We start from the raw sequence: 6,000 nt of genomic DNA, 5'->3' as shown, positions 1-6,000 counted from the left end.
AAATTTCTTGCCCATGCGCCTCAGTCGTTTACCAAAAGCAATGGGTTTTGAGGGTTCAAAAGGATATTTCCCACTTTTTTTAACAAAGCCGCTAACCAAAATTATATAGGTGCCATGCCAGATATTCAACATATGATGGGGACAGAAAAGATTGAATTCAAAGATTGGTATGAGAGATGTAAGCATAAGTCGTTTAACTTCCAGGATGAACTTAAACGCTATTGCAAGGAGGATGTGGTAATATTACAGAGGGCTTGTAAGGTGTTCCGAGATGCCGTTATATCGATGTCCAAACAGGAAGTTGTCGTATATAAGAAAAATAAGCCGGTTATTGTTAAGAGATACATTGATCCCTTTCAACTGGTCATGCTGGCCGCTGTTTGCATGGCCATGTACCAATGTAAATTTTTAAAGGATAACACGTTGGCGCTTGTACCGTCTGATAACTATTACAAAACTCAGAAGTGTTACTCAACACCAGCCATACAGTGGTTAATGTACATAGCGCATAGAGAAGGCGTAGACATAAGACACGCGTTACAAGGAGGTGAGAAGAAAGTTGGTAGCTACTACCTGGACGGCTATTCAGTGATCGATGGGGTACAAATGGCGTTTGAGCTCCAAGGTTGTTGTTTTTCACGGTTGTAGCACTTGTTACAACCCCAATGATGAAAACAAAGTGACTCAAATGACCTACGGTCAATTACGCCACAAGACGCAGGTGAGAATTAATTTTCTTAAGCTCTGCGGATTTCACATGCGTGTTATTTGGGAGTGCCAGTGGAAAGAAATATTACAGGACGATGCCCGTCTACAGGAATTTCTTAAGGGCAAAGGTTTGCCTGAACCCTTGGACCCACGAGATTCGCTTTATGGCGGACGTACAAACACCATAAAGCTGTATCACAAAGCACAGCCGGATGAATAGATTCACTACTATGATTTTACCAGTCTGTACGCATTTGTCAACAAAAACAAAGCATAGCCTGTAAAACATCCCAGGATCATTTATAAAGATCTTGACGATATCACAACATATTTTGGTATCGCTAAAGTAAAAGTGTACCTGCCACGTGAGCTTTTCTTTCCGGTTCTACTGGTTAAAATGCTTGGTAAACTAATGTTTTCTTTATGTCGCACATGCGCTGAGTCTGGACAGGCAGAGTCGTGTGAACATAGTGATGAGGAACGAGTGCTCGTCGGTAAGTGGTATACCGTAGAAATAAATTTAGCAGTTGACAAGGTCTACAAAGTGTGTAAAATCTATGTGGCATTTTGATGAACGATCTGATGATTTGTTTTCAGGTTACATTAAAATGCATCTCAGGGATAAACAAGAGGCTTCTGGTTATCCCGATTGGTGTACAGACCCAGAGAAATGACGGGCGTATATAGATGCCTATCAAAAAAATGAAGGTGTGTCTTTATGACCCGATCACATAGAAATAATTTCCCGCAAAAAGACAAATTTCAAAATTGTTTCTAAACTCCTTATGGGGAAAGTTTGGTCAACGTAATAAAATGCCCAACATTAGTCTAGTGTCTGATCCCGACAAGCTTTTTGAATACGCGTTTTTACCTCACTATGTGGTGTCTGCTTTAGACTTTATCGATGACGACACTGTCATGGTAAATTGGAAGTAAACCAAAGACCATTACACCCGATCAAGTAACTGTAATGTTTTTATAGCTGCGATTACAACAGCGCATGCTAGAATTGAACTGTACAAGCTATTGGATGTATTACAAGAACGTTATCTTTATCACGATACAGACTCTGTTATTTTTGTCAGCAGACCTGGTGATTGGAATCCACCATTGGGAGATTATCTAGGCGAACTGACTAGCGAAATACCTGCCGGTACGCATATAACAGAGTTTGTCTCATCAGGCCCAAAATCATATGGCTATCGTCTAAATAACAGAAAGACCTGTTTAAAAGTTAAAGGTATCACACTCAACGTTGATAATGCGAAACATGTCAACTTTGACAGCCTGAAAGAGTTGGTCTTGGATTACCCTTTAAATCCCGAAGGTGACGACCAGAAAAAAATTGTGATACATCAACCAGGCATAGTGAGGGTTAAAAAGTATTGGCAAATTGAAACGCGCATGCTGCAGAAAACACAAAACTGCGTTTACACTAAACGGAGGCTTACAGATAACTTCACAACGCTACCATTTGGTTATTAAGATGGATAGCAGACTGCAACATCCCTTTTCATGTATTTTAGCAGGCCCCTCCAACTCGGGTAAAAGTTATTTTGTTAAAATGCTGCTGCAAAATGCAGCTACGCACATATCACACGTGCCTGATAATATTGTTTGGTTTTACAGCTGTTGGCAACCTATGTACGATCAGCTTCTGCATGATTACCCAAGCATGCGTTTTATAGAGGGTCTACCTGAGACTTTTGATGACGACCAACTTTTTCCACCTGACAGGATTAATTTAGCGGTTGTTGATGATCTGATGGAGTCGGCTAGTTATAATTCTGAGATTGAGAAAGCATTCACAAAGTATGTACACCACAGAAACCTCAGTATCATGTACCTAGTGCAAAATGTCTTTTGCCAAGGTAAAAAGAGCAGGACAATACATCTAAACACAAAATATATGGCCCTTTTCAAAAATCCACGGGATAAATTGCAGGTGATGACTCTGGCTAGACAAATGTACCCTGGTAATAGTAAGTTCTTTCTGGACGCATTCCAAAATGCGACAACCGTACCGTATGGCTATTTACTGGTTGATTTAAGAACCAATACGCTTGACGAATACCGTTTACGAAGCGGTTTATTTCCACCAGATGAGCTGGAGGCTTATGTCATTAAAAAGCATGCTTCTAAAAAGCGGTAATTCTACAACTTTTAGTAATTTATCTTAGAGCCACCAACAGAGAGCATGTCGAATCATTTACGTCATAATTGGACGCTTTTAAAAGCATTAATAAAGGCGACACCCGCTCAAAGAAATGCTATTTTATCCAACGCTTCAAATGATTTGGTGACAACCATTTGTGAGATAGCCCTCAACATACTTAAAGGTAAAATACCATTGACACAATGTCAGTTGAATTACCTTAAAAAGAAGCTGGCCCTTATAAAATCACTTTGCAATAAGAAATGCAACATTGGTAAAAAGAAGCAGTTGGTGAAGCGGTCCGGTGGTTTTATTGGCTCGTTGCTTGGTTTTGCCATACCGTTAATAACGGGTCTCCTGACTAATCGTTGATGGAATACGCTGAGAAAATGTATCTAGTGCCTCAGCAGCAGTTAGAACGTTTACGCAACAAACTGGTTAATGATGATATATACGTAAAATAGTCACCCAAGGTCTGGATGTGGAAATCATAAACATACTACAGAATAATGAATTATCAGAATATGATAAAGCTATACATTACACAGCCGCTTTGCAGAAATATCTGGTGTTGAGTAAGCAATCTGATAGAGAAATGTCATCTTTAACTCTTTTAATGCCCAAAATGCCAACTGATCCTCAAACAAGCAACTCTGATCAGTCAGACGGTTCTGACTCTGTTTATCACGATGTTGTGGACGGCGTTAATGCCCGGTATAGGAAGAACTCTGAAATTCTTTTGAGTAAAATGGCCGCGTCTAAACACATCACAAACTGGAATGCTAAAGGCGAATTTCTGTATAAAGTAATGCTGTACAGGGATCCAACATGCTAGATTTAATAAGACACATAATGCAAAGCCACAGCGTGTCGAGCCGTAAAATGCCGAATGGGTGGAGTGAAATTATGCACGCTATGGCTGAATTAAATATTCCATCCACTGTAGTCCACAACGCATCAAACAGAATGTACCTAGACCGTTTAAAAGCAGAAACATACTCTGTTGATGGTGACTTTTTATTAACTCCAACGCTAGAAGTGTATAAAAAAAGACGCTTAAATGTTTTAAGCAGCCCAGGTTTAACAACGACTCACGGTTACATAATGCCTAGGAAACGCGATGTAGGATTGTTACAGGATTCACTGTGGTTGAGTCTATGATCTATTTCTATGGTATAATGGTGGTAATTCTGAGTTGATCGCAGCAGGAACTTTGTGAGCAGTTGGGCAAAACCATGTGCACTGCAGGGGAGGCAGATATAACATGTGCAGAGAGAGTTAGATTTGGGTGTGGTGTGTTCAATCTGCAATCTAAATTGCAGTGTAAAAATAAAGCAGCCAGTATTTACCCTGCACAGAAACAAAATAACCCACCCAAATCTTACTCTCTCTGCACATGTTATATCTGCCTCCCCTGTAGTGCACCTGGTTTTGCCCAACTGCTAACAAAGTTCCTGCTGCGATCAACTCAGAATTACCCCCATTGTTTTTAAGGATTGGCATTGTAATAAAGTTTTAAAAAGTTTGTTTATTATAGTTATGAAACATTGTATGTAAAATGCTTCATACATCGTATCGATTACAATTGTTTTAATATTGCAACATTAATCTATCTGTAAATATGCTTTTTATGTAACAATAAAATATACTTATGATTTATAATGGTCTGTTTTGTTTATTGTTTCCAATCTGTGTTTTTGGAAGAAGATCACACTCGCACAACAACATAAAGTTTAATATCATTGTTTATTATAGTTATGAAACATTGTACATAAAATGTTTCAAACGCAGGGATGATTACAAGTTACACATTTCTGTATACATTTATCCGTATAGCGACTCAAACAATGACTTTTCGGCAGGCGCCTTACAAACATTGCAACTAAACGGTCATTACATTTTGTATCATTACTAAATCGGGTCAGAATATCCTCATATTTGTAGTTTTTACACATCATAAATATAAAGTAAATACAGTGTTACCCGCATACAGCGCTTGAAAAACCTTGTAACCGACGGTTTTGGTGACAAATACTTTTTGAATTAAAATGTAAAAACTTTATGATATTCTTTGGGAAAATGTCACTGTCCGGCGAGAGACCGTAGGAATCAAAGAAATAACAAATGCCGTGTTCATGAAAATAAACGGCCAACCAGTGTTCACCAGGCTGCCCGCTGCTATGCGTGTTGATTACAAACGCGCAGGAATAATGCGTCAGTTTATCGGTAGGCAACAGATCACACGGATATGTTCCTTTAGAAATATGCCTTGTGCTTTGCGCAGCGTACAGAATACAGTTTATCTGTAATGTGTTCATTTTTCAGCAGCGTAGTGTTAGTTTATTTCATTTATAGATAATCATACAGCACATCGCGCCTTTGATTAATCTCGATGATGTTATCGAATAGATTTGGGTGAGTTATTTTGTTTCTGTGCAGGGTAAATACTGGCTGCTTTATTTTTACAATGCAATTTAGATTGCAGATTGAACACACCCCACCCAAATCTAACTCTCTCTGCACATGTTATATCTGCCGCCCCTGCAGTGCACATGGTTTTGCCCAACTGCTAACAAAATTCCTGCTGCGATCAACTTGGAATTACCCCCACAATCACATTGACTGTCCTGTCCAACGCTTCTGCAAAGCGGAATTCGGCACGTAGATTGCCTGTTCTTAACTGGGAAAGGTGTTCTCCGCATTCCTGCTCCGGCGACAGATCAAAAGCGAATAGTGTATAGCCGTTGAGGTACTCTTCGCGGTCAATCAGTATGCCAGCGTCAGAGTTCTTCTTATTTGTGATTTGTATGAGCGACATATACTCTCTTACGGCATTACCGTGTTCAAAGTCTGGTTGAAATGGTTTTGCAGGGCGCGGTGTTCCATCCAGGTAAAGGGATGCAAAGCTCACATTTTTATGTTCAAAATAAAGTGGATTCCGATTAAGGACACCTGAAAATGCTTCGTTGTCCACAAAGCCGGCTATGACCGTTTTCGGAACTTGACCTAAAAATAGATTTTCTAGATTAAATACTCTACTGCCCGCTGGTATGCTGTAGATTTTCATCCCAACGTGGTCAATAGCATATTTCGCGTTGCCATTTAGCAGGGCCTGCGCGTGCCCAATCCGCACGGCC

The sequence above is a fragment of the Pseudophryne corroboree genome, chromosome 4 (assembly GCF_028390025.1).
Source record: "Pseudophryne corroboree isolate aPseCor3 chromosome 4, aPseCor3.hap2, whole genome shotgun sequence".
Taxonomy (NCBI): domain Eukaryota; kingdom Metazoa; phylum Chordata; class Amphibia; order Anura; family Myobatrachidae; genus Pseudophryne; species Pseudophryne corroboree.
The sequence above is the reverse complement of the archived record's forward strand: the minus strand, read 5'-3'. Positions refer to the sequence as shown.